At 42.1% G+C, this 27644-nt stretch overlaps 1 protein-coding gene across 1 annotated transcript in view; it reads left to right on the forward strand.

Moving 5' to 3' along the window:
* The window catches only part of MICALL1 (MICAL like 1), a 202886-nt gene continuing 175242 nt past the window's right edge, over window positions 1-27644 (forward strand). The window contains exon 1 of the mRNA XM_088455098.1: window positions 1-20. The gene's annotated coding sequence lies outside the window, so the exon portion shown is untranslated. The remainder of the gene's footprint in view (window positions 21-27644) is intronic.

A 27644-nucleotide genomic window follows, 5' to 3' on the forward strand; every position in this document is an offset into this window, starting at 1 on the left:
ACTGATAGCCTACCTGGACTGTAAGTAACACAGTGGGGTTTAGGCAGATCAGGAGAGCATTTATGGCAGGATCAGGAACTACTTGTTTAAAAGTGGTTATTTCCTCCTATGCCTAGCGTTGTCTGGCACTGCTAGGAGCGCTATCAAGGGCAAGGTGACTCTCTCCTGACTCTCTATATTTCAGTTTCCCCTTTTTCACTACACTGATATATGTATGTGTGGGGTCTGTATGTAGCATGACTGACTAAGGCGTCTCAAAAGCAATTACCTGCATAATTTGTGGTAGTGGGGGACTGCGGTCGTGTTTTCCCCTAGAACAAAAAGTGTGCAGTTAAGTTTACACAGTAACTGTCAGTCCAGCTAAGTGTGTGATAATTGCAATACTGAGCAACTCGGAGGCGCAGGTTACATCCGTTATATCCTCTCTCTCTCTCTCTCTCTGCTGAGCGGGAGGCTTCTTGAAAAGAGAGAGGCTTACAGGTAACTCTAGAAGAGATCCTTGGCGATATCCAGGGAGAGTTTCAAATGCCGTGGCTATTTCCCGTACCACTAGGGGATCCTCTCCTACGGTCTCCAAGAAGAGACTGTTCCAATTGGAGGAGGAGGATATGCAGAATATGCTTCAGATTCGCCTAAAGAGCACCAGGATTAATTTCTGCAATTCGCCAGGTATTGCAGATTCAGGACGGACTCGACTCCTGCACGGCAGTCTTTCTTTCTAAGGAAACAGACAGGCTGTTGCTTTTCCGGTATAGGAAGTTAGAAATTCAGATGTCCCGGCGGTGGTTATCCTTTTCCGACAAGGAAATCTTGTGAAACTCCCCCTAACGTAGATCTATCAGTTTCGCGGCTGTCTCAGAAGACTACACTACCAGTTCCTAGAGCCATGTCTTTGAAAGACATCCGACAGAAGATTGGATACTCTCAAGTCCATTTACACAGCTGCAGAGGTGACACTGCGTCCCGCAATTTTAAGCTGCTGGACTAACAAAGCTATTGAGCTTTGGACAAAGCAATTGGCTGACGGAATGAGAGAAGAGCTGCCGGGGGAGGAGCTTTTTCCATTAACAGAGCATATAGATGAGGCCGCGACTTTCCTGGGTGAGGCGTCCACGAATGTTGGCAATATCGCATCCAGGACTTCAGTTCAGGCGTTTTCAGCACGTAGGGTGTTGTGGCTTAGACAATGCCAGACGGATGCATCTAAGTAGTAGCACGTCCATTCAGGGGAAGTGTATTGTTTGGAAGATAGGTGGATTTCTCAAGCTACTGGAGTTAAATCCACTTGTCTTCCTTTTGCGGCTCCCCCCCGACCTGGAAGATCTTACTCTGGACCTTGTTTTGGTCCTTTCATCCTCCGGGACGTTCATGTGGTCGCTTCAGAGGAAGACCATCGACTTCCCATGGTTCCAGAGGTTGGGGCTGAGCCGCAACTACATTTCATCAACTAGTGCATGACTGGCCTCTCTCACCTGGGGGACCCCAGAGTGGCAGCACGTCTTAGGGACGAAATCTTGTATGAACGCTTGGGTACGGGATCGCATCACTCAGGGATACTACCTTGACTTTCAGTTTCAACCTCCACCGTGGTTTTTTACCACAGGTTTGCCAGATTCGAACGACCGGAGTGTCGTTTTACAGCAAGCTATAGACGAGCTACTGGCCGCCAGAGTGGTGGTCCACGTTCCCGGACATCACCAGTCTCTTCGTGGTTCCGTAGCCAGATTATTAGGTCAGAACTATTCTGAACTGAAAGGATCTCAATCCTTACCTAAGGATTTTCAAGCTCAAAATGGAGTCCCTTCAGTTGGTGATTGTGAGCCGTGAGGAAGGCGAATTCAGGGTATCTCTCGATATCAAGGACGCCTTCCTTCACTTTCCTATCTGGCCGCCTTTCCAGGCGTTTGAGAAGCGCTGTTCGGTACTCACATTTCCAGTTTTAGGCCTTACCCTTCGGCTTATCAGCCCCCCGGGTATTCACAAAGGTCAGGGCCTCCCTATGGAAACTGATGATCTGTATCCTTCGATAACAAGGGATCACGATTATTCCTTACCTGGATGATATTCTGCTGAAGGCCATTTCCAGGGACCAATTACTACAGAATATCACAGACCTTTCTTATTTGTCATGAGTGGATCCTGAATTTTCCCAAGTCTCTCCTACAACTGACGCAGAGGCTACAGTTTCTGGGAATGATCTTAGACATCTTATGTCAGTGAGTGTTCCTCCCTACAGAAAAGGTTAATTCCATTCATGAGAGGGTAAGGACGGTCTTTTGACATCGTCAAGTCTTGGTGCAGGTCTGCATTCGACTCCTGGGTAAAACTGTTGCGGCATTCGAGGCCGTTCCTTCCGGGCGTCTTCACTCCAGAAAGTTTTCAGCAAGACATCTCTTATAGGACGGGTCCCATCTTTTCCTTTACCAACGGGTAAGGTTAAGTCCCAGAACTCGGATTTCCCTCCTCTGGTGGTTGAACTCAGTACAGCTACTGGAGGGAAAGAGATTCAGAGTGTGGAATTGTCTCCTCTCACCACAGACGCGAGTTTGAGAGGATGGGGGACTGATTCAGGAACATCTCTTCCAAGGCCGCTGGACATCACAGAATGCGACTCTGCCGAGAATCATAATGGAATTGCGTGCAGTGTTCTATGCTGTTCATTGCAGGTCACCTGTTGCGGGACCAAGCAGTCAGGGTCCAGTCTGACAACACCACGACAGTGGCGTACATAAACTGACAAGGTGGCACCAGAAGTCAAGTGGCTATGAAAGGTAAGCTGAATTCTACCCTGGAAAATTTCACGAAGGCCCTTGGCAATCTTCATTCCAGGCGTAGAGAAGCGGGAGGTAGATCACCTCAGCCGGCAGGACGTGCATCCAGGGGAATGGGCACTACATCCACAAGTTTTTCAATAACTGGTCCAATGGTGGGGTCTTTCACAGGTCGACCGCATGGCATCCACACAAAATCATCAACTGCCTCTCGACTGCTCTCGGACCAGAGAGCCAGTGCAGTGGACGCACTGTTAACGCAGTGTCAGTTCCAATTTGTCTATCTGTTCCCTCAGTTTCCTCTTCCTCCTTGGATTCTACAACGCACAAAAGTGAGAAGGCCAGGTTTCTATTGGTAGCTCAGGATTGCCCTCGCAGAGCCTGGTATTCCAATCTTCAACTTCTGCGGATCGACGATCCGTGGCCTTTGCCTCCTAAGGGAAGGTCTTTTATTACAGTGTCCTTTAGTCTATCCAGACTTAAAGCGGCTTTGTTTGACGGTGTGGCTGTTGAAAGGGCCAGCTTGACTGTAGACATAAAGGGAATCCCTACTATGCTTAGTAATATTGAGAAGTAACTTCCTTCCATGCTCTAACGGTTTTCTTCCAGAAGAAGATGGCCTTGCTACCGGAGGTACAGTTCTTCTACAAGGTGTTATTAGGTTACAGCCACCTTTTTGTTCCTCCTACGGATCCATGGGATTTGGATCTCGTACTTTCCTTCTTACAGTCTCCTCTGTTTGATCCTTTGGAGTCGGTGGCATTAAGATACCTTACGTGGAAGGTAACACTTTTCGCACTGGCCTCTGCCAGGAGGGTGTCGAAATTAGAAGCTCTATCTGGTCATCGTCCTTACTTTGTATTACATGAGATTAGAGCGGAACTTCGGACTAGAATGGACTTTCTTCCAAAGGTGTTTTCAGCTTTTCCACATCAATCGACCTTTTGTGGTACCGGCTTTTCCACAAGATTCACCTTCTTCTATATACTTAGATGTTGTTAAGATTCTTCGTATTTATGTGGAAAGGACTACAGCCATATGTACAACGGACACTCTATTGGTTATATGATGCTCGCCCTGGTTGGCCAGCTTCCAAACCGTCGCTGGCTCGCTGTATTCATCTGACAATCAGACAGGCGTATATGGCCTCATCTGGGGAGCCTCCGCCTTCTATTACAGCGTATTCCACTCCCTCCATGGGTTCTTCGTGGGCGGTTGCTCGCAGGGTTTTTCATGGTTTCTCTTTGCCGAGCAGCCACTTGGTCTGGCCAGCATACTTTTGTTCGTTTTATAGTTTTGACATGTTTGCGGCCTCTGCAGCGCAGTATGGCCGGCCTGTTTTGCAGGGTTCTCAGCGCTCTCCCGCCCGTAATGGGAGCTCTGGGACATCCCCACTGTCTATGCTCTCCAGTGTCCCCTAGTGGATGAAGGAGAAAACAGGAATTTGGTACTTACCGATAAATCCCTTTCTCCGATTCCATAGGCGACACTGGACGCCCACCCTGTGCTGCTCCTTCCTGCCAGGGTTGGGGTCATATATGTTATGACTGTTCGAAAATGGTTTGATGTCTCTGGTTGTGTTACTGTTTTTCAACCCATCATATGTTCTGTGTACTTGCTTCGCCTCCTCCTCTTTTGTTTGTTTTTTCTCAGCTCCCCTCGGGCACAGTTTGCTAAGACTGGGGCTTGGAGGGGGGTATAGAGGGGGAGGAGCTAGTCACACTTATTAAAAATTTAAAGTGCCATAGCTCCACTTAGCACCGTCTATACCCCACTGTCTATGCTCTCCAGTGTCCCCTATGGAATCGGAGAAAGGGATTTATCGGTAAGTACCAAAATCCTGTTTTCATTTGGGGTCTTAAGCATAATGTGTGTATGTAAAAATGGTGAAAGATGCAATCGCATGATGCTAATAATTGTGCGTAATGTGCGGTGTTTATGCATGAGATTCCATCTATGATGGACTTAACATATCTATATATATATATATATATCCACACATACATACACACACATATCATTCCTCACTCACAGTTTCACTGTGAAACTAAACCATCCTGTCTGGGTATGAAACTAAAACCTGTTTGGATTCAGACAAATCAAATTGTGTAGATCAATGCCTGGATTATATTACAATTGCCATCAGGGATTCCCAATTTGTATGTAAATCATTCAGTTTCTGGTGCATTGTCTATTCTATTTAGATTATCAAAAAACATTGCCATCTGTTCTTAGCTCGTGAGTTGTAACTTAAAGTGATGCTGGTCACAAAATGGCGTCTTGCAGATTCTTATTTCTAAAATGGAGTCTAGCTGCCATTCGCAAGATGGCATCGCGCACGCTTCAATTTTAAACTGATCTTGTCTCAGCCAATTATCCAGCTTTGACAGTCCACCCTTTGATAGCGAACAACATGCTATTACAATCTGCTATTAGAATTTAATTTAGGCTTACATTTACATATTATTTAGTGTTATTATGGGATGGCACAAGGTGGTTCTTAATCCATCAATAATGTGTCTCTGGGTGGGGACATAAAACTACTATTATACGCACACCGCAGATCTTGGAAGATCATGTGAAAGGTGTGGGGGTTGCACCAGTCTTATAAAAGCAGTCTTGAAGGGGAATTTAGACTGTACATTATCTGAGGTGTTTTAAAAATAAAATTTCAATAATACATTCTATGCATGGCTAAATATAATACATTAAATGATGGTGTTTCCTAGCTCAGGGTTGTAATGAAGTTCTGTATTTACCTCTGTATTCATACTGGCCACCATCATAATTTCATTGTTTCGTTTTACTCTATTTTTACATTTTCCACACTTCAACACAATAGGAACACACCGGACACATATGTCAATTACTATGATGACAATTAGTATAAGGATTCAGAATTTGCCTATGCTGGCGATCACTTCCTGGACCCATTCCCCTAGACCTGAGAACCATTTCACTGGGTTCAGACATGAAACCCATCCTTCTATCTTCTCCCCTTCTTCAGCCACTGAAGCGTTTTGGTTCTTGCGAAATTCCCACTTTAGCTGCAGAATTTCATCCATCTTCCGGTCTATAACCTCCTTAGGGTCGCTGGTATCATTGGTGACATAGGTGCAACATTTTACTCCAAATTGGGTGGCTAACATTACGCAATACCCTCCAGTAACAGCAGTTAAATAATTCAACACTAGCCTGTGTTGCACCAGTTCTTTCTTGTACGCTTGCAATTCTCTCCCTGTATACCTGTATGTGTCATCGTACATCTCGGTGATATTATCTATCAATTTAGCAAGTTCCTGAATATATCTAAAATTTAATGTACCCCGAGCAATTCTGGTGGGATCCAGTGCGACTAAAACTTGAAAGCCAGTTGTCTCACTAATTAACTGAGTGGCTTTATGCACATCACCAGATATCATGTTTCTTTTGCCTCTGTGTTCATATTGCGTGTGAAGATATGGTGATGATATGTTTTTTTACGTATATCAAGCATTTCAACATGTGTGAGGGTCATAACTTCTAGAAGTATTCTTCCCAAATAACATAACAATTACAATACTAAAATTGGTCAGCCACTCCCCTGATTGGCATTGCACTCCTCCTCCTGACTCCACTCCATCAGCTCTGCCATCAGCTCACATTTCCTTTATCGGTCCTCCATCACAGACACTGAGTATCCCCAAACAGATCATCATGACAAAAACTCTGGAAAAAAAAAAAGAACTAGGATGACCACAGCAGACCACTCCATTGCTGGAAGCACTGATCTACACATTTCTTTAGCTCAGATATCTCACAGTCACCTTTTTAATCCATCCGGCACAAGCTCGCAATCGACATGTCCACGTTATCGGCCTTGTCTCCGCCTTGTATCTCCACCAGTTGGTTAACCTCCCTATAGTGAGTGGAATGGACCCACGTATCTTCCTCGGCCACCCTTTGTGGATGTTGTATCATCAGATACGGACCTTTCCACCGATCAGTCAAACAACCTGAGCTAAAAAAAATTTGGATCATAACAAATTCTCCAGATTTGACATCATGACAGTTTGCATTAAATATGTTAGTTAATAACACTTTCAATTTCTGTTATTCGCATTCATCTTCATGAGACCTTGTACAGTAACCTCATTATCATATTTTCACATGAGGCTGCCTGTTTGAACAGTATCTCAAAGGGGGGCAAATAATGGAAAAGACAGTCTGGGATAATCTTAGTGTTGTTACCCATCACCTTACACATGTTCTTGGAAACGTCACCTGTAAAATAAGTCCCCCTATCATTTTTAATAATTCTAGGGATATAGTATCTGCATACAGGTTCCTGCAATTAAATTTTGTTATTAATAGCTACTGCTCTAAATAATGCCTGTGCCACTGGGTTGGATAATATTCCGAGTAGTCGACCTTAGCCTGGCATGGCTGCCGTTTATCCTTATCAACCTTGTGTCCTGTGAGTGGGAGACAAAGCACAACAGTTTAATATCATTTAAACATGACCTAAATACAACAATAAATTGTCCACATTCTACACTAGAACAGATCCATCGGCAGGTTGAAAAGATTGTAAACAGTCATATAAGGCCTGGGAGAAGATACTGGGGTTGCCTATGAACCCATGGGAAACTCGTGTTCATGAGTGGTGTTCTTTACTTTGCAGTACTTATGTGTCCTGCTTGGTTGCAGTTAAAACATGTTTTTGAACGGGTTGGATGAAAGGATTGTTGTGGGAGTTGAGCAAGAGGGAAAGGTGGTTGGTATGGGTAAGGATATGGAGGATAAGGGTATGGTGGGAGGTATGAAGTTTGTGGGTAGTATGAGGCCTGTGGTTGTGTATGATATGTGGGGTAAGAATGTGTTTGCTGTGGTGTGGACATGTAACTGTTCAGGTGTGTGTGTGGGTGCAGGTGTGTCGGTTGGCTGTGATGTTATTATCATTCCCTCCAGAGCTTGGATACTGACAGCCATTAGTTTTTCACTCTGGGTCTCTCTCTCTTCTTTATGATATTTTTATCATGCTCTATGGCAGATTCTATGAGTGTATCTATTGTGACTCCCCTCCAGCCAGGTTGTGAGGTCTGAACCCGGGTTTTTAAACTCTCCTTCTGCTTAATGGTGAAAATTTTGTTCCAGTTAACTACTACTGGAAAATATATACCCAATTGAATTACAATGTGGGAAATGTTACCTTGGTTTACTTGGTCTGTTAAGGGAACGTCACCATCCAATACACAATCCGTGATAAATTTTGTCACGTCGGTATTGCGTGGTAGACAGGCCCTTAACACCACACGCCAATCTTTATTAGTGGGTTCATGAGAACTACCCAAATTTCTCAAAAATCTTTGACATTTGGCTAATTCCTTTTTGGGATCGGGGAAATCATTTATGATGGAATTTAGTTCTGCTCTTGTCCGAGGACAATGCATTACTACTTCCCTCGTGGGCACTATACCGTTCGCATCTGCATTTCCATTTGGAACAGTTATTGTCCGAATGGGATGCAGACCGGTAGCGCTGCTACCTTTTGACCTGGTTACCTGGCTGGGGGTTTAGTCTGCTGCTGCTGCGTATGGTATGAACAACTTCCTCTACGGGTGCAGAGGGCATTAACACTTCCCTTGCTGTTACTGATGGAGATGGCGGCACCACTCATGATTGTGGTGATGCAGCATCTATCATTTGTACAGCATGGGAAATGGCAGACATTACAGTAGGCTCATCATCCACATTTTCTTTATAGTTGCTTAAGAGAGGGTACAAGTTGCTTGTTACATTTTTATGGGTATTTTTGGTAACTGTACTTGCACCTCCATCCACATAAGGTGGGGGAGGTGAGCGTGAACTGTTGGCAATACTCTCCACAACGCTACCTTGCTGCACGGGCACGCCATTTTGTGGCTCGCCCTTATCGCAATTCAGCGTCGCGGATGTATTTTCTGGCAATGTGCTCACAACGCTAGTTTGTGTCGTTTGCACATTCTTAAGCCACGCATCCCCTTCATGCTGCCACACTTTTAAACATTCAAAATATTTAACCTTTTTCTTGCATAAGTACCCTACTTAGTATGCATGATATGACGGGCCCATCCGATCGGCGCCTCCATTAGCAGCACATCATTGTCTAACATCTGTACTGTTTGCGCGGCTCCCATTCTGAGACAACACCTACGCTTTTCAATAAAGATTTAAACTGGTGAAAGACAATCAAGATACTTTCACTTACCTGTGGATGATTTAAGTCGGCGGCGCCCACACACCTGGATAACATTTAGTAAGGCAACTTCCACACCTGGATAAGAATTGAAAAAGGCAACTTCCACACCCGGATAAGATTTAGTAAGGCAACGTCCACACCTATGAGAGTTTATATGTCGGCTACTCTCACGCACCTCTCTACAACAAAGACAACATGTACACCTGCTACTGTGTATAAAACGGTAAAGCTACTTACCTAGCGGCTAGACTAACCCTTGCACCTAGCCCTTAAAGGTCATACGGTACCATTAACTTTGTTCAACAAATATTCACTGTTACACACTTTTTTCCTGCGCAGAAAAATAAATGTTAACCCAGATATTGGTAACAATTGAAAAAGGTAAACTTCAACGGCTTTGTTAAAACACTTGGCAGCAGAACCGGAAGTGCATATACGCTATTGTGCGACCAGCCACATAAAAAAAAATAATGCGACTACCACACAACCGTATAATGACTTTTTAACTGCGTGCGCAAAAGTGCGTCTTTTCTGTGTGCAAAACTTCGACTCAGCCGCATACTCAGTACTGCGGCACCCCTTTAAACGCTAGGTTCTATCAACAAAGGAAAACAAACTTTTTCCTTTCTTGTCCCTGGATTCTAGTCAGCTTCCTTTGCTCACACGAAAATGGATAGCGATTTTTCAGCACAAAGCGGTTGCAGGAAAACCCTGCATGTGGCCACTCCACCCTTTGCTGAGATATCGATAGCCGTATGTGCCGTGTGAGTAGGTAAGTGACTTTACTCGATGAGCCCCCATCTGATGATATTAAAAAGAACCTCTATATACCCCTGCCTGTACCTTCTAAAATCCTTCCTATAAACCTCTAAGGATGACGCTAATTTGCGTACGCAGTCATACAGTAAATAAAGACTTAGACCTGGAATCTGTGGTTCCAAACCACAAGTGTTATTCAAGTGAAAGTTCAGACAGTTACACGCAATTGATCCAGACACACAAGAAAATTATACGGACCCAAGTACAGTATACATACGCAGCGCTTCCGGACCCGAAGATAGACATCAGCAAGAGACCCCTCATCATACAGCATTCAGCACGAAGACTAAGAACCCAACATTGGAGCACACATATTTATACCCCCCCAGAATAGATAGGACAATAGAGAAGTTTGCTGCTGATGTCATTGGTTCCCAGGGGAGAAGCATCTGTTACAAAGCATTTAACAGGCTGGTTCAAATAGACTCTCCCTGCCTCTAACAGCTGGGGATCTTTCCCTTCCCGCCCCCTGCAACATCCTAACAGTTGTTCATGAAATATACATTTTGATGCTTGTAGGCTCTGAGATCCATAACTCGAGAATGCATGATGCGATCTCCCCACCGATAACACCGGAATACTGTAAAAAGAGTACGCATTAGTACAAAACCAAACACGACTTGTTTAGCATGTATAATACCTTCGTTATCAAATATCTTTATTTTTCAGCATTTAAACTAACTGAACCAACTTAAATCATACACTTTAAAGCTTATTAAACCTTATGTGTGGATATGTAATGTGTGAGTATTCAGGGTTTGATATAAAGACGTTAGTTAACTGGGGACAGATGCGTGCGCATTTAGCTACTAAACGGTATTTTCATTCGGGGTCTTAAGCATAATTTGTGTATGTAAAATGGTGAAAGATGCAATCGCATGATGCTAATAATTGTGCATTTGCTACTGGGCGTCATGTTAGCAGCTCAATTGTGCGTAATGTGCTGTGTTTATGCATGAGATTCCATCTATGATGGACTTAACATATCTATATATATAGATATAGATATGTTATGTGTATATATATACATACACACACATATCATTCCTCACTCACAGTTTCACTGTGAAACTAAACCATCCTGTCTGGGTATGACACTAAAACCTGTTTGGATTCAGACAAATCCAATTGTGTAGATCAATGCCTGGATTATATTACAATTGCCAACAGGGATTCCCAATTTGTATGTAAATCACTCACAGTTTCTGGTGCATTGTCTGTTCTATTTAGATTATCAAAAACATTGCCATCTGTTCTTAGCTCGTGAGTTGTAACTTAAAGTGATGCTGGTCGCAAAATGGCGTCTTGCAGATTCTTGTTTCTAAAATGGAGTCTAGCTGCCATTCGCAAGATGGCATCACGCACGCTTCATTTTTAAACTGATCTTGTCTCAGCCAATTATCCAGCTTTGACAAGAGTATTATTAAAATACATTGGAGTGTGCTAACTAGAGACCCTGTTCTTACCAAGTATATAAACAATAAACCTTGTTTTGTTTACCGAAAAGCAAGGAGTAGTGTTCTTTCAATTCCGAAGGCCATTAGTCTCAATAAATCTAAAGGTTTCTTTAGATGTGGTTCCTGTACTATGTGTCGTCTATGTAAAAGTAATGCCAGCAAAATCACACAGTACAAATTACCCAAAAGAATCAGTTCTATACCATCAATGACTTTATTACCTGTCACTGCAAGTATTGCATTTATTTATTAGAATTCTCTTGCGGATCCCAATATGTTGGTAAGACCACGCGCATGCTAAAAGAAAGATTATCTGAGCATGTCTGTAATATGAGGAAGGGCATGGTTTCACATAATGTATCATTACACTTCAAAGAGAAACATTTATGCGATATTTCCCATTTATCTGCTTTTTGTGGAATACAGTGTTATACATCCGAATTGGCGTGTGGACAATAGGGATGTGAGATTAGCAAAAGCAGAGATGAAGAATATCTATAAATGTAAAAACTTTGGCCCTCATTCAGAGCCACTCGTAAGCGGCAGCTCGTTCGCTCCGAGCGATGTTTGCCAAACTGCGCATGCGTACGGATCGTTATAGGCATGCGCAAACCAGACAGTCAGGCCGAAATTCATGTGCTCGCAAAATAGCGAATGCCTGCTAATTTGAGTGACAGGATGAGGCGTATGTGGGTGGTAACAGGGGAAGGTGCTTGAAAACGGGGAGTGCAAATCAGAATGCAGGCATGCTTAAAGGTCAAAACGGGCGTTTTATGGGTGTGCATATTTAAAACAGCAGCGTCATTGACCACGTCACTGGGTTTTTTTTTAGCCAGAACTGCTTGCAAAATTGTGGTAGCAAAAACCAACCACAAGAATAGCGAGCAGTTCATACCCTGTTTGATGTACTCGATTAATCTAATAAATAGCGGACATGACGTCGGATGCGAGCGGCAAGGGGGCGTAGTTTCCCAAAAAACGACCGCAAGTTTTGTTCACTCGTTCAGACATAGAGGCGTGAACAGACTGCAAACAGCGAACGGTTCATTTGAATAGCCACCCCTATTTTCTGGACGAGCGAGCGCAAATAGCGACCGGCTCTGAATCAGGGCCTTTGTCCCCTAGGGGTTTGAATGCAGATTTTGAAGTGAAGTGGTTTTTGATGGAGTAGAGTCTATAAGTATTTATGTAAATGTTATATGTTTGGGAATAATTTAATAGTTTTGTACCCTACTCCTAAGAAATAAGCTCCGCAAAGGATGTTAATATGTTTTTCTCTTCATGTTTTATACTAATGAGTGTAAAGTTGAACTCCTGGTGATTTCCCGCTGTTGCCCTTATAGTCCGATGACTACTTCCGGAGCTTGCATTCCACCCTTCTACCTCTCCGCCTTGTGCGTTCCATTTACCTGTGACTTCCGGTTTAGTGACGAGCGGAAGCCGGAAATAGGATGTTGGCAGTCCAGCTCCCGCACGGACAAACCCTTTGCATACAGAACTGTTTGTATGAGGCATTTAATCTGTCCGGACATTAAATGGAGACAGCACTTGATTAACACAGATACCGGACTATGTGGGAACTGAATAAAAAATGGGTGGATCACTCAGAGGATTGTGTCGTTTATTACTGTATATACAGTATATAATGACCTCCGGAATGGGTATTTTCTGCTCCGTGATTTCATAGGAAATTGTGGCAAATTGTTTGGACAATTTAGCCCTTTTATCTATTTTTATGCTGTTTAAAATATGGTATTGTCGTTTTTTTTAAATTATATGTACATAAGGGAACATTGGTGTATTATATTATGGGGTTATGGACATAAGGGGATTGTATTGAAGGGGTAATAAGGCTGATTTTATGATGATTACCTGTATAGAGGATATGATATAAATAGCATTTCCTGTTGTGTCCTAACCATATCCTGGGGAAGGACCTTGTGGTCTGAAACGCGTAGATGGTGGTGGACTTTATTTTATGCCTAACAGAGGAGTGTGGATTTCATCTGGCTTCGATCATCTTACTTTCCGGGTTTACATAAGGAGAATTGTATGCCTCACCCATCCGTTTAGTGCCTACATTTGATGTTTTTCCATGTTTTATTTTTTATGGACTAAATGAATATTTTAATATTGGAGAAGCTATTTTCTTTTTTTTAAACGGAGGTGGAATATATTGAAGACCTTTCCGTCATAAATGTACCTTTTTGTGCATATGACAAGGGGCTTAGAGGTGAGTCCTCAGTCCATATGTTTTCACGTTTATGAGGATAATCAGTATAACAAATTAAGGCAAGATTAAAAGAAACCTTTCAAGGAGTGGTAAGGTTTTAATTTGGTGAGTTTTATCCAGATTTGTGTCCTCAAGTCTTGATCCTGATAGAAAATTGGAAGCCTTCGGAGAACCCCATTGGGAGACTTGTTCATTATAGAACCAATTATGTTAGTATTACCGTTTTTGTTTAGACAGCGTACGGAGATGAAGTACCAACCAATCAGCTCCTAGCTCACTTTACAGGCTGTGCCCATTAAGCAGCCCCTCAGCTCAGGGTGCCATTCCTCCTCAGCATAAGCTGCATTTCCGGTAATCACCGCCATTTTGGGTGTTCTTGTGCATGCGCAGGATTTGGAGTAGTCCCGCGAGAGTCCTAGTGGATACCAGCTCTCAGCGCTACCGAACACAGGAGTCGGTGCCATCTTAAGCCCGCGCATGTGCGGTAACTAGATGTGCCGAGGGATGAGCTCAATAGTTATTTATACACATATGATGCCGTAGCGGGCAGGGTGGCACCCATATTTCAATCCATTTAGAACCTTGACTATTGGGATTACTCCACAGTTAGGCGCACCATATATAAACATGATAGCGTCAGTGCTGAAACTTGTCTCACTATCAGCGGCCATTTTTTGGAGTCTTCTATACTTAAAACAGGGACTCCATTTTGTCAGGGATTAAAAATGGCACAATCATAAACGCCGCATCACATCCTGCATTAAAACGGAACTGCAAGGTATACATTCAATTATTAAAAAACATCAAACATAATTTGAAAAAAACTTAAAAACATACATAGAAAATGCTTATTAACAATTCATGTATATAAAAAGCTCATATGTAAAACTTGTATATATAAAAAGGGTATATACGTGGCTGATGATGTACAAAACAGAGTACCATAATAGCATCATACACCCATTGCTATAAATGTGGGCACTATATATAGTTAAAAAATATAAATTCCAGCAAAGAGTATTTAAAAAAGTAATATTATAATAAATATAAAGTGCAGTATTTGGGGTAAGTTAATTTACAAAAAGGGTGTAATTTCATATAACTCATTTAGACCATATGGAGTCATAGTATTTAATGTAAAAACCCAAAACATGTCACGTTAGGGAAACTTCTTATTAGGGATGTGCAGGTTCGGGTAGGTTCGAATGTGCACGTCGAGTTCGGATTTTTCCCTCAAAAAAACGGCACTCAGAAAGAGGCAAAACGTCATCTTGCATGGACAAACATCATCATTCCTGGACTTTTCTCCAGGAATGATGATGTTTGTCCATGCAAGATGACTTTTCGCCTCTTTCTTAGTCCCGTTTTTTGGAGGGAAAAATCCGAACTCGGCGTGCACATTCAAACCTATCCGAGCCTGCAGATCCCTATTTCTTATCCCTATCCCCTCCCATTTGAACATGTTCTATTGCTATATATTGTAAGCCAGAGGGGTCTGCATTATGATATTTAGTGAAATGTTTAGTGATAGAATGGTTATCAACCTTATTTCTTATAGCCCGTACATGTTCCTGGATTCTCAGTTTGATATTTCTTTTAGTTTTGCCCACATATGTTAAATGATATGGGCATTCAATTACATATATGACCCAGGTAGTCATGCAATTCATTAGACAATTTTAAAAAAGGTTGTATTATCATGATTGGAGAATGTATTATTATTGTTACTAACAAATTTAGTGTTCAGCTGTTACATTTGAAAAAAACCCTTAGGGCCAAATGTAATAGGGTGAGAGTTTAGAAAAGTGAGAGTTTCTGACTTTTTAAACTTTGCCAATGTAATAAAGTCCAAAAACGAAGTAACAGAGCGAACTTGCATGTTTTTTTAGACTTAAAAAAATCTCACAATTTAAAATCTCACTCAGATGTTTTCCCATTTTGAAGATAAAACTCAACCAATGTGAGAGTTTACTGCTAAACTCTCAAATTTTCTAAACTCTCACCCTATTACATTTGGCCCTTAGTGTTTTTAATTCATTGTTTGGATTTTGCTTCTAAGGGTCTCAGATTACTTGGGACAAGGTGATCTTTCAAATTACTCGCTTTTCTAAAAGTTAACAAGGGTTTATCCGGGAGCACTTTACTGAGAATATTATCTGTTTTTAGTATGTCCCAATGTTTGTTACGTATTCACCTGATCTCCTTCTCCTTGTGATTATATTGAGTAACAAAAATGGGTTTATTTTCATTTGTAGTTCTCGTCTTATATATCATAAGGTCTTCAAGTGTCAAAGTATTCGCTTTAGTAGCTGCTTCACGTATAGCTTCCTCTGGATACTCTCTTTCACGGAACCTCTCTGAATATATGTTCATCTGTTCTTTAAAGATGTTATTAGAACTACAATTTCTGCGTATATGGCAGAATTGTGAGAAAGGTATATTAGTTTTCCAGCCGCTGGCATGTCCCCTTTTAAAATGGACATAGCTTTTCGTATTGACAGGCTTAATGTAGTTACGACTTCTAATTCCAACACTATCACTACTTAAAATCAAATCAAGATACTCAACTGCAGACTCACTAAAGTTATGATTATGAGTAAATTATAGATTGTATTCATTGGATTTTAGATAAACCATAAAAGACAAAAATTCTCCTTCTGTACCATCCCAAATTATCAAAATGTAATCTATATATCTTGCATATAAAATTAGATGTTTGTTATAAGGATGGTCTACATAGATATATTTACACTCTCAGCCTCCCATATGGAGATTCGCAAAGCTGGGAGCGAAAACCGTGGCTATTGCTGTGCCTTCTACTTGTATGTAAAATGTCTCTAAAAATGTAAAAAACTTATGACTTAAAATAAACTTCATTAAAATACAAATAAAATCTTTATGCTTTGGGCTTATTGACTCATCTTCTACTAGGAACTCACAACAACTAGAGATCCCTACATCATATGGAATGGAAGTGTACAAGGAGGTGTACATCCACTGTTGCCCATTTATACTCTTCCTTCCACTGTACCCTACTTAGTATTTGTAGCATAGATGTATCTTTAACAAAGGATTCCAAGGTCCCTACGTATTTATTGAGGAATTTTTCTAAATACTCCAAGCAACCTGAAGTCAGCGAATCAATACCTGCCTCTAGAGGTCATCCTGGGGGATCCAAAAGTCTCTTATGGATTTTGGGCAGGTAATAGAATGTAGGAATGACTGGATTATTCTTGTTTTTTGTAATAAACTTCATTCAGTACTTATGACTTCCATTGAAAAAAAGAACATTCAGTTTTTTTTAACAAACAGCAATTCTTCCAATATCTTAAAATTTCAGTGTTTTCAAATACCTCACTTCTTTGTGCAGATCGTAATATCATTACCCATTCAGGGTTTCTTTTACAGAATACATGCTACATATAGGAACATGGTCATCATTTTTTTTGTTCTTTGTTTTCTTTTTTCTCTCCTCCCCCCCCTTTCCATTACTAAATTGCTTCTATATTAATTGGCATGTCTCCCATTAGTGATCTCGTTTCGTACCAATGAATCAGTTGAAAAGAATTATGTATCTGTCTTTTTAGATCCATTGTAAGAGAATTTATATATCCTTCCCATATTAAAAAAAAAAATCAGTTTTTTTTCTTTATCATTGTTTCCAACCAATCCATACGAAACACATAATACATTTTGGCTTGAAATATGGACATATTAGGTGGTTCTTTTTGTGTCCACATTTGTAAAATGCATTTTCTAGCCACTGCTGATATAATCATTTAGAATTTTTTACCATTAGCTGTTGATTTAATAGCTCCTGGGTGAATTCCCAGTACTTCCCATTCTGGTGAGAGTGGCAAATTATTTAATAGATATGTTATAGCAAATTGATGTACCTGTTCCCAAAAGTAAGCAATAAAAGGACAATACCACATACAGTGCATAAATGTTGCTCTTTCCATCCCACACTTTAAACAACTTCCTGTTTCATCTAGGCCCATCAAAACCCTTCTATTTGGAGAAATATATTCTTTATGGTAAATATTAAAAAATATTTCTTTATACATTGATGAAGACATTACACATGCAGAATAATCAATTGTCTCGAATATTGTGTCTATTGTTAAGTGAGAAAAAATTGTGTCCATGAGGATATTCCTCTTGAAGATTTCATCAAATCTAGGGGTATGTGCAAAACTTTATAATTTAGTGAAATAATTTTTTTGCCCGTCATTGGGCCACCTAATAGTGTATCTAAAGAATTCATCCAATCCTGTGTCCTCAATTCCTTTATCACCGAACTTACATAATGTTGTGCCTGGCATATTGCGAATATCTGTGATCTTGGAACAGAAAATGTTTATATTATATCCTGTGTGCTTAATAAGGACTTATTGAGTGTATCTACCAGTGCTTTCATATTCCTAATACCCTTTATATGCCAATTTTGAAAAGGTTCAATAGCCTTTCCTTCCTGAAATTTTATGTTCTGTACTAATGGTAAAAACAGAATAATTACTTTTTAACCCTCTGCGTTTTCTAATATATTGCCATATTCTCCATGCTGTCTCAAGAAGGGGGTTTTGAAAAGATATATTGGAAATTTCTGACTTACGACTGTGTAAGAATGATATAAAATTTTGTTCAGATAAAAAGTGTTGATCAATCTCTGTATCTGTATACATATCTGTTTGGCTGTCTAATCTCGAATAAATCTTAGTATTCCAGCATGGCTATAGTTTTTTCTGGGAAATTCACTCTCCCATTTATTGGAGTTTGTTGTAACTTAATTAGACTCATCCTCACTCTCTTCCCTTGCCAAATAAATTTCCTAAAAGTGGAGTAAATAAATTTTTCATCTTTTGCAGTTAACAATATGGGTAACATTTGTAAGGGGTATAATAATTTCGGGAATGTCATTATTTTAATTAAATGTATTCTTCCCATATATGATAGTACTAAATGTTTCCAGTAATCCAACGCACTCAATGCTTCCCGTATCACTGTTAACATATTTAATTCATATAGATCTTTAATGTTTTAGGTAACTGGATACCAAGATATTTTAATGATTTATATACCCAAGTTAATGGGAATGAGTTACTTCCTCGAGGGCGAACTTGAGGACCCAAAAACATGGCTTGTGATTTGCTTTGGTTAATCACAAATCCTGAGACCTTGCCATATTCCTCCAATTTTAATAAAATTGATGTTAATGTGGATTCAGGTGAAGATATAAATAATAGCAAGTCATCTGCAAATGATGTTATTTTTATTTCTTTTTTTCCCATTTGTATCCCTTTAAATGCCTTCCATGATTGTAAAAATCTCAGCAGGGGGCCCAGTGCTATGTTAAACAATAATGGGGACAAGGCACATCCCTGCCTTGTTCCCCTTGTCATGGTCATAGGAGGTCCCCGTTCTCCGTTTATTATTATAATATATGTGACTGGATTTAAATACATATATTTGAATATTCCAGAGAATGCCCCTCCAAATTCCCTAATTTCAAATATCTGTAATAGGTAATTCCATGACACGGTGTCAAATGCTTTCTTAGCATCTAAGCTGAGAAGCATATCTGTCACCGGTTTTTAATTAAGTGAAGCCATTGTGATTACTGCCAATGCCGTTCATACTCCCTTCACAGAAAACCGATTCTATGTAAATCCCAGCTGATGTGACATTAAAATTTGGGGTATTAGAACCTGGAGATGATTTGCAATTATTTTAGACAGTATTTTAAAATCCTGATTTAGTAATGTTATAGGTCGATATGACTCTACTAATTCCAAATCTTTTCCTGCCTTTGGTATAATTGTATGGGCTTCATTAAAATGGGGAAAGGGGACGTTATCTTTGTATATCTCGTTATACAGAGATGTCAATCTAGGCACAATATGAGTCTTTAAGATTTTATAATACTCCCCTGCAAATCCATCTGGTCCAGGTGATTTGTTATTTTGTAGCTGAGTTATAACTAAGGCTATCTCCATTTCTTCTATATCTCTGTTTAAAAAATCTCTTTGATCTGAAGAAATTTTTGGCAAGTTTGCCTCTCTTAACAATCTACTTTGTAATTGGGAATCCACATTCTTGGCTGTATATAATTTTTTATAATACAAATTAAATTGTATCAAGATATTTCTTGTAGCATGTACTTTATGATTTCCTTTCAAATTTTTTATTCCTGTAATATCTTGTTTCTTTTTTTTTATATTTATATTTTTATATAAGCCAATAACTTGCCTGCTTTGTTCCCCCATCTATAATACTTATTTGCCATATAGTCTGCCTTTGATTGAACATTTGTCAATAAAAAACTTTTCATCAATTGATGTTGTTGTTTATAACCTATTACGTTATCCTCAGTTGGCTCTATAGTGTATTTATGAGATGCCTTTTTCATGTTGTTATATATAGAATCATATTTCGCTTGGTATTCTCGTTCTTTTGGGCTTGATATCCTATAATATACCCTCTAATTACCACTTTTGATGTTGCCCAAAACAGGGCTGGCTCTTTTATATGTTCTAAATTGTTGTTTGTAAACTCCTGCCACTTAGTAATTAGATACTGACGGAAATGTTCAGATTGAATCAATGTCGATGGGAAGCGCCAGAATCTTATAGCACTTCTAGGGTTTTTAGTATTAAATTGTATGGAGATGGGTGCATGATCTGATACCAGAATGTCAAATATCTTTGCTATAGATGTCTTTGCTAATACTTGGCTGGAAAGCAAAACATAATCAATCCTTGAAAAGGATCTTTGCACATGTGAGTGGAATGTATATGCTTTATTGCCAGGATTAAATACATGCCAAGCATCATATAAACCATGCATATTTGTCATTAAATGCAATCCTCCTTCTCCTATATTTCCTGATGTATTATTAGCATTAGATCGATCCATCTTGTAATCAGCCACCCCATTAAAGTATCTTCCGACTATTAACTCATTATTTGTTCTATGCATCAACAAATTTGAGATATGTTTGAAAAATCCCTTATTATTGCTTTTAGGTGCATATAAATTTAACAGGGTGTATGGTTCCCCTCTAATTAACATATCCAGCAATACATTTTCTACTCAGACTAGCACCCTTACTACATTGGTTCAGAGCCTGGAGTCTGGCATAGTAATATGCACACCAGTCAGAGGCACAATATAGGTAAGTCCTGCAAATATTTAGACTGTGTAGTGCAGCTTTGGTTCATTTTTGGGGCGTGGGTCCCCCTGGATTGCTTTGGTAGATCTGTTTCAGTGCACCGCATTATAACACTTTTTTTTATAACACATTTTAACCCTTCACTGTTTGTTTATTATACATGTACCTCACTTTTTTATTGTCATTCTTAATATGCAGCAGTGGCTGGTCTTAACTATCTCTTTTACACTGCACTTTTCTAACTATGGCGGTGCCCTGGGGTGGCTTAGCTGGGCCAGTTTGGAGGTGTCCTGCACTCTGGATTTGAACCCTAGTATGTTAGGGACCTACCCAACAGAGGTTACCTGGATGTGGTGGGTAGGCCCATAACCTTGGCCAAGATTATGCCAAAAACCTCTAATCACTGCAAAAATGTATTTATTTATATACAATCAGTTAATTTGGAGTTGAGCACCTGTATTTCTTCTTTTTGTGCATATATCAATTGTCTCCACAGGTAGCACCTCCAATTATGTATATATATGTTCAAGGTGTGCAGTCTGAGGTCCATTTCCTATATAAATACCTTACTTGTCTGACCGACCTTGGTGGGCACAGAGGTGTACCCTGTGCCGACCCATCCCCTTAGGGGTCAGCGACGCTCCTTCCTCATACTCAGCTTGACACTCGGTGGGCCTTCATCCAGTTCCAGGTGTCTCTCCCACCAGTGTGGCCGAAGTCGTTGGGGTCTGTGGGGTACTCTGTGCCGACCCTTAGTATAAGTCAGACATAAATGCCTAACCTGTCTGGCCAACATCGGCGGGCACAGAGGGGTTCTCCGTGCTGACCCTTCCTCGTAGGGGTCAGCGATGGTCCTTCCTGATCCTTAGCTTGACAATTGGTGGGCCTTCTTTCAACTGTCTCTTCCACAAGTATGGCCGATCTTGGTTGGCACTGTGGGGTACCCTGTGCTGGCCTTAATAGAAATCAGACATAAATGCCTTACCTGTCTGGCCAACCTTGGTGGGCACAGAGGGGTACCCTGTGCTGACCCTTCCCTATATTGGTCAGCGACGCTCCTTCCTGATCCTCAGTTTGACACTTGGTGGGCCTTCATCCAGGTATTTGTCCCACCAGTATGGCCGATGTCGTTCGGCACTGTGGGGTACTCTGTGCCGACCCTTACTATAAGTCAGACATAAATGCCATACCTGTCTGGCCAACCTTGGTGGGAACAGAGGGGTACTCTGTGCAGACCATTCCCCGTAGGGGTCAGCGACGCACCTTCCTGATCCCCAGTTTGAAAGTCTGTGCGCCTACATCCAGGTGTTTTTCCCACCAGTATGACCGACGTTGTTGGGCACTGCGGGGTACTCTGTGCCAACCCTTACTATAAGTCAGACATAAATGTCATACCTGTCTGGCCAACCTCGGTGGGCACAGAGGGTTACTCTGCGCTGACCATTCCCCATAGGGGTCAGCAACGATCCTCAGCTTGACACTCTGTGCACCTACATCCAGCTGTCTCTCCCACCGGTCTGGCCGACCACGGTTGGCACTGTGGGGTACACAGTGCTAATACTTTTTATAAATCAGACATAAATGCCTTACCTACCTGGCCAACCTCGGTGGGCACAGAGGTGTGCCCTGTGTCGACCTTTTCCTGTAGGGGTCAGTGATACCCCTTTCTGATCTTCAGTTTGACACTCAGTGGGCCTTCATCCAGCTGTCTCTGCCACGAGTCTGGCTGACCTCGGTACGCACTGTGGGGTACCCTGTGCCGATACTTTTTATAAGTCAAACATAAATGCCTTATCTGTCTGGCCAACCTTGGTGGGCACAGAGGGGTACCCTGTGCAACTTTTTCCCATAAGGGTCAGCGACGCTTCTTCCTCATCCTCAGCTTGACACTCAGTGTGCCTTATTCCAGGTATCTCTGCCACCAGTATGGCCGATTTCATCGTTGGGCGCTGTGGGGTCCTCTGTGCCGACCCTTGAAAATAAGTCAGACATAAATGCCTTACCTGTTTGGCCAACCTCAGTGGGCACAGAGGGGTACCCTGTGCCGATGCTTTCCCATAGTGGTCAGCAACGCCTCTTGCTGATCCTCAGCTTGACACTTGGTGGGCCTTTATCCAGTTGTCTCTCCCACCAGTCTGGCCATCCACGGTAGGCACTGTGAGGTACCCTGTGCCAATACTTTTTAGAATTCAGACATAAATGCCTTACCTGTCTGGCCGACATCGTGGGCACAGAGGGGTAACCTGTGCTGACCCTTTCCTGTAGGGGTCAGCAATGCTCCTTCCTGATCCTCAGCTTGACACTTGGTGGCCCTTCATCCAACGGTCTCTTCCACGAGTATGGCCAATCTCGGTGGTAACAGTGGGGTGCCCTGTACCGATACTTTTTATAAATAAGACATAAACATTTTAACTGTCTGTCCGACCTCGGTGGGTACCCTGTGCCGACCCTTTCCCATAGAGATCAGTGATGCTCCTTCCTGATCCTTAGCTTGACACTCGGTGGGCCTTCATCCAGCTGTCTCTTCCACAAGTGTTGCCAATGTCTTTGGGCACTGTGGGGTACTCTGTGCCAACCCTTAGTATAAGTCAGACATAAATGCCAATCATTTTTTAAAATCAGAGATGAATGCCTTACCTTTCTGGCCAACCTCGTTGGGCACAGAGGGGTACCCTGGGCCAACCCTTCCCCGTAGGGGTCAGCGATGCTCCTTCCTGATACCCGGTGGGCCTTCATCCAGCTGTCTCTCCCAAAAGTCTGGCCAACCTCGGTAGGCACTTAGGGGTACCATGTGCCGATAATTTTTATAAATCAGAGATAAATGCCTTACCTCTCTGGCAGACCTTGGTGGGCACAGAGGGGTACCCTGTGCCGACTCTTCCCCATAGTGGTCAGTGACGCTCCTTCCTGATTTTCAGCTTGACAATCAATGGGCCTTTATCCAGGTGTCTCTCCCAACAGTATGGCCGACATTGTGCACTGTAGGGTACTCTGTGCCTACCCTTAATATAAGCCAGACATAAATGCCTTACCTGTCTGGCCGATCTCAGTGGGCACATACGTGTACCCTGTGCCGACCCTTCCACGTAGGGGTCAGTGATGTTCCTTCCTGATCCCAAGCTTGACTTTTGGTGGGCCTTCATCCAGCTGTCTCTCCCAACAGTCTGGCCAACCACGGTAGGCATTGTGGCATACCCTGTGCTAATACTTTTTAAAACTCCGACATAAATGCTTTACCTGTCTGGCCAACCTCGGTGGGCACAGAGGAATACCTTGTACTGACCCTTCGCCATAGGGGTCAGCGACGCTCCTTCCTGATCCTCAGCTTGACACTCAGTGTTATTCGTCCAGCTGTCTCTCCCAACAGTCTGGCCGACCTCGGTAGGCACAGTGGTGTACCCTGTGCCGATACTTTTTATAAATCAGACTTAAATGCCTTACCTATTTGGCTGAACTTGGCGGGCACAGAGGGGGACCCTGTGCCAACCTTTAATATAAATCAGACATAAATGCCTTACCTGTCTGGCCGACCTCGGTGGGCATAGAGTACCCTGTGCAGATACTTCAGCATAGGGGTCAGAGACATTCCTTCCTGATCCTCAGCTTGACACTCGGTGTTCCTACATCCAGCTGTCTCTCCCACCAGTCTGGCCGACATCGATAGGCACTGTGATAGGGATCAGCGATGCTCCTTCCTGATCCATAGCTTGACACTCGGTGTGCCTTCATCCAACTGTCTCTTGCCTGTGTATGGCCGATCTCGGTGGGTGCTGTGGGGTACCCTGCAGCACAGCATCTGGATGGCAGAGCACCATGTGCAGCACTGCCGCCCCTTTTGCTCCTCGCCCCACCCCCCCTATTCCCCCTGAGCACTTACCTGTCCATCCAAGGGGTGAAGGGTGGGCGATAACCATTGCCGGCATTCTTGGTGCGCCGCGCACACTGCAGGAGGTCTCTTCCTGCAGACCTCTGGAGCCAAGAACTGTGTGGCTGGTAACCCTGGAGGATTCTGCCCGGAGACACTGGCCGCACCACCCTCCCTACGGCCCTGGTATCCTGTGCCAACCCTTAGTCTAAATCAGACAAAAATGTCTTACCTTACTGGCTGACCTTGGTGGGCACAGAAGGGTACCCTCTGCGAACCTTTCCCTGTAGGGGTGAGCGATGCTCCTTCCTTATCCTTAGCTTGACACTTGGTGGGCCTTCATCCTGCTGTCTCTCCCAACAGTCTGGCCTACCTCGGTAGGCACTGTGGTGTACCCTGTGCTGATAATTTTTATAACTCACACATAAATGCTTAACCTGTCTGGCCAACCTCCGTGGGCACAGAGGAATACCCTGTGCCAACCCTTCACGTAGGGGTCAGCGATGCTCCTTCCTTATCCTTAGCTTAACACTCGGTGGGCCTTCATCCAGCTGTCTCTCCCAACAGTCTGGCCGACATCTATAGGCACTGTGGGGTACCCTATGCTGATATTTTTATAAATCAGACATAAATTCCTTTCCTATCTGGCCAACCTCGGTGAGCAGAGGGGTACCCTGTACAAACCCTTTCCTGTAGGGGTCAGCTATGCTCCTTTCTGATTCTTAGCTTGACACTCATTGGTCCTTCATTCAACTATCTCTTCCACTAGTATGGCCGATCTCATGGGGCACTGTGGGGTATCCTGTGAAAACACTTTATAGAAATCAGACATAAATGCCTTACCAGCCTGGCTGACCTTGGTTAGCACGGTATGCAATCGGGAAGCCGACTGCCTAAATACCAGCAGGCGGCTTTCCGACTGTCATATCCCAGCAAGGGTGAAATGCCGGGCGTCTAGATGTAGACGCCCGCATTTCCCCAACACCGGGAGACCGGTCCCGGCATCCCGATTGTAGGGATGATGGGCACCACGAGCGGACAGCCGCAGGGGGGGAGGGTTAGGTTTAGGGCTCCCGGGGGGGACTTAGGGTTAGGCACCCCCCCGAGAGGGTTAGGGTTAGGCTAGGGGGAGGGAGGGTTAGGGTTAGGCACCCATCCCACACTTTAAACAACTTCCTGTTTCATCTAGGCCCATCAAAACCCTTCTATTTGGAGAAATATATCCTTTATGGTAAATATTAAGAAATATTTCTTTATACATTGATGAAGACATTACACGTGCAGAATAATCAATTGTCTCGAATATTGTGTCTATTGTTAAGTTCCTCTTGAAGATTTCATCAAATCTAGGGGTATGTGCAAAACTTTATAATGTAGTGAAATAATTTTTTTGCCCATCATTGGGCCACCTAATAATGTATCTAAAGAATTCATCATATCTTGATACAAATTAAATTGTATCAAGATATTTCTTGTAGCATGTACTTTATGATTTCCTTTCAAATTTTTTATTCCTGTAATATCTTGTTTCTTTTTTTTTTTTTCGTAATATAAGCCAATAACTTGCCTGCTTTGTTCCCCCATCTATAATACTTATTTGCCATATAGTCTGCCTTTGATTGAACATTTGTCAATAAAAAACTTTTCATCAATTGATGTTGTTGTTTATAACCTATTACGTTATCCTCAATTGGCTCTATAGTGTATTTATGAGATGCCTTTTTCATGTTGTTATATATAGAATCATATTTCGCTTGGTATTCTCGTTCTTTTGGGCTTGATATCCTATAATATACCCTCTAATTACCACTTTTGATGTTGCCCAAAACAGGGCTGGCTCTTTTATATGTTCTAAATTGTTGTTTGTAAACTCCAGCCACTTAGTAATTAGATATTGACGGAAATGTTCAGATTGAATCAATGTCGATGGGAAGCGCCAGAATCTTATAGCACTTCTAGGGTTTTTAGTATTAAATTGTATGGAGATGGGAGCATGATCTGATACCAGAATGTCAAATATCTTTGCTATAGATGTCTTTGCTAATACTTGGCTGGAAAGCAAAACATAATCAATCCTTGAAAAGGATCTTTGCACATGTGAGTGGAATGTATATGCTTTATTGCCAGGATTAAATACATGCCAAGCATCATATAAACCATGCATATTTGTCATTAAATGCAATCCTCCTTCTCCTATATTTCCTGATGTATTATTAGCATTAGATCGATCCATCTTGTAATCAGCCACCATTGTAATCAGCCACCATTAAAGTATCCTCCGACTATTAACTCATTATTTGTTCTATGCATCAACAAATTTGAGATATGTTTGAAAAATCCCTTATTATTGCTTTTAGGTGCATATAAATTTAACAGGGTGTATGGTTCCCCTCTAATTAACATATCCAGCAATACATTTTCTACTCAGACTAGCACCCTTACTACATTGGTTCAGAGCCTGCAGTCTGGCATAGTAATATGCACACCAGTCAGAGGCACAATATAGGTAAGTCCTGCAAATATTTAGTCTGTGTAGTGCAGCTTTGGTTCATTTTTGGGGCGTGGGTCCCCCTGGATTGCTTTGGTTGATCTGTTTCAGTGCACCGCATTATAACACTTTTTTTTATAACACATTTTAACCCTTCACTGTTTGTTTATTATACATGTACCTCACTTTTTTATTGTCATTCTTAATATGCAGCAGTGGCTGGTCTTAACTATCTCTTTTACACTGCACTTTTCTAACTGGCGGTGCCCTGGGGTGGCTTAGCTGGGCCAGTTTGGAGGTGTCCTGCACTCTGGATTTGAACCCTAGTATGTTAGGGACCTACCCAACAGAGGTTACCTGGATGTGGTGGGTAGGCCCATAACCTTGGCCAAGATTATGCCAAAAACCTCTAATCACTGCAAAAATGTATTTATTTATATACAATCAGTTAATTTGGAGTTGAGCACCTGTATTTCTTCTTTTTGTGCATATATCAATTGTCTCCACAGGTAGCACCTCCAATTATGTATATATATGTTCAAGGTGTGCAGTCTGAGGTCCATTTCCTATATAAATACCTTACTTGTCTGACCGACCTTGGTGGGCACAGAGGTGTACCC

This window comes from Taudactylus pleione, unplaced genomic scaffold (assembly GCF_031769625.1).
Source record: "Taudactylus pleione unplaced genomic scaffold, aTauple2 ptg000642l, whole genome shotgun sequence".
Taxonomy (NCBI): domain Eukaryota; kingdom Metazoa; phylum Chordata; class Amphibia; order Anura; family Myobatrachidae; genus Taudactylus; species Taudactylus pleione.